Genomic DNA, 2812 nt, shown 5'->3' on the forward strand with positions numbered 1-2812 from the left:
AGACATATCTTTACTATCCAGGAGTAAATTATCCCAGGCACAGGGAAAGGCGAAGTAGGAATGTTTCTTTTGGTGTCTTCCATGTCTAGTTTCAGAGACCTCATTCAGCTCCCATCTCACTCTGTATCTCACCCCTTACCTGTGCTGTATTCTCTCAGGGCCATGACCCTTCCTTTAGTCTTCCTCCATCTCTCCATCCCTCTCTCCTTCCTTCTTCCCTCAAATATATTTTTTGAAACAGTACTCATGATTTTGTTTATGTTTTAATTTCAACTTTTATCATAGATTAAAGGGTACACATGCAGGTTTATTACATGGGTAAATTGCATGACCCTGAGGCTTGGGATCTCAATGATCCCATCACCCAGGGCATAAGTATAGGCCCCAACAGGTGGCACTTCAGCCCATGCCTCCTGCTCCCTTCCTTCCCCATCTAGTGATCCCCAGTGCCTATTGTTCCCATCTTCATGATCATGTGTCTTCAATGTTTAGCCCCCACTTACAAGTGATAACATGCAATATTTTGTTTTAGGTTCTTACATTAGGTCATTTATGGAGGTCATAATGCCCTCCAGCTCCATCGATGTTGCTGAAAGGACATGATTTCATTCTTTTTTATGGCTGCGTAGTATTCCATGGTGTATTCGTACCTCATTTTCTCTATCCAACCCACTGTTGATGGGCTCTTAGGTTGATTCCATGTCCTTGCTATTGTGAATGGTGCTGCAGTGGACATATGAGCACGTGTGTCTTTAAGATAGGATGAATTATTTTCCTTTGGTAGTGGGATTGCTGGGTCAAATGGTTGTTTTATTTTGAGTTCCTTGAGAAATCTCCAAACTGTTTTCCACAGTGGCTGAACTAGTTTGTGTTTCCACTAATAGCATATAAGCTTTCCCTTTTCTCTGCAGCCTCATCAGCATCTATTATTTTCTGTCTTTTTAATAATAGCCATTCTGACTGGTGTGAGATATTATCTCATTGTGGTTTTGATTTGCATTTCTCGAAATTATGGAATGACGCATAAATTTGTGTGTCATCCTTGTGAAGGGGCCATGCTAATGTTCTCTGTATCGTTCCAATTTTAGTACATGTGCTGCCGAAGCGAGCACTTGAATATTTTTTGAGCACCCACTATGTGCCAAGGGTAGAGCGGAAAGTCTCTTCTCGTATGGATCTTACATTCTAGTCAGGCGAGACTTACTACAAACAAACATAGACCCATTGAACATATCAGGTGGTAAAAGGTACCACGAAGGAAAATGAAATAGGGGAAGGGTATACTCAGCATGGCCAGGAAAGACTGGTCTGACAGGATGCTCTCTGAGCAGAGCCTTGGAAGCAGTGAGGGGAAAGCCAGATGGGTATGTGGGGGCGAAAACAAGGGGGGCCCAAGGCCTCAGGTGGGAGCCATTCTCGAATCAGCAGGGAGGCCTGTGTGGCTACTGCTGAGTCAGACAGAGAGGAGGTGGGAAGAGATGAGGTCAGAGGCAACTGAGGGTCAGATGGTATGGTAAGAGCTGGCTGTATCTGACTCAGCTTCAGGAATTTGTGTTCCCAGGGTCAATTTTCTTAGTGGCGTCTTAATTACTGAAGATACATCAAAACTAAAATGAATGAATCGGCAGTGTCCTTTCAATTTTGGGGGAGAAATACTTGAACAAGGGGCCCTTCCCTTCAGACCCCACAGGTATCTGCTTTTGAAAGCTTTGCTTCCCTTCTCCTCTCTAAAAGTTGTTTCCAGGCTGAGGCGCTGCGGGGGTGGCAGGAGAAGGGGGACTTCCTGCTGCAGGAACAGAAAACACCAGACTGTTCTCTGGCAATGAGCCTCCTCCCACCCCGCAGACATCTCAACGGGGGCGGTGAGGCAGGAGGTGGGTGAATCGTCGTATGTGGCCTGGCCCCACTGCCCCTGCCCTCCTCACAACGGGCCTCAACGTCTTGTGGCTTGAAACCTCTCAGGTGTCAACTAGTTCTTTTTCCTGAAGCAAGGGCAAGCTTTGGGATTCTGTAAGCCTTGAAAAAAATGTGCTCACAGACTTGTGGTAATCTCATGGCTCTCACTTGCTTTTCTGGAATTCTTTCACTTTACATCTGTGGGGCTCAATGACCAAAAAATGTTCAGCTAAGTTTGCATGTCAAAATAAATTATTGACCATTTTGTTTTTCTACTGAGAATGGGAAACCCAAGGGGCCAAGTGGCATTTTAAAAAGTATGCATTTGACCTGTGGAACAAGAGACAGCCTTTAGTTCCAAACAGGAAAGTCAGTGGCAGTATTTAGTCAAAAGAGGGATAGAGCTCATGCTTTCTTTTCTTCCTCTTTCTTTTTTAAAGGACCAAATTCTTGACTGAAAGTTCTATTTTCGTGAGGAATGAAGGCCTTTGTATAAGGAATGATCAGTCTCTCCCGGTACTTTTCTTCCTTACTGAAAAAAAAATCTAAGAACTTCTCTTACTAAAAAGCTACCTAAGAACTTCTGTTCTGTCTTTCTCCTTGTATGTGTTTGAGATGCCAAAATTCACCCAAGAAACAGAGAAAATATCACATGAGCATCAGGAATAGGTAAAAACGACTAAAACCAATAAAGCCAACTTACCGAAGAGATTCTGCCTTGTGTTCCAGATGGGCACGTACTTGGCCTTACTTGCCTGGTGATGTATTTCTACCCCAACATCTGTCTTTTCTACTACACATAATTTCTGCATCATCCCTTGTTTCTTCCCTTGAGTTTTTAAACCCCAGACTATTTACTGGATTTTCACCTTTATAAGCTATCACCATCTCTGTAGAAATTTCTGACATCAACTCA

General features: G+C 43.6%; 1 non-coding gene across 1 annotated transcript; it reads right to left on the reverse strand.

The window, feature by feature from the left end:
* Positions 1-1005: 1005 nt before the first annotated feature.
* On the reverse strand, positions 1006-1112 carry LOC115831686. Its single transcript, XR_004027192.1, has one exon. It is a non-coding gene; the product is annotated as a U6 spliceosomal RNA (small nuclear RNA).
* Between the last annotated feature and the right edge of the window lie 1700 nt (positions 1113-2812).

The sequence above is a fragment of the Nomascus leucogenys genome, chromosome 19 (assembly GCF_006542625.1).
Source record: "Nomascus leucogenys isolate Asia chromosome 19, Asia_NLE_v1, whole genome shotgun sequence".
NCBI lineage: Eukaryota > Metazoa > Chordata > Mammalia > Primates > Hylobatidae > Nomascus > Nomascus leucogenys.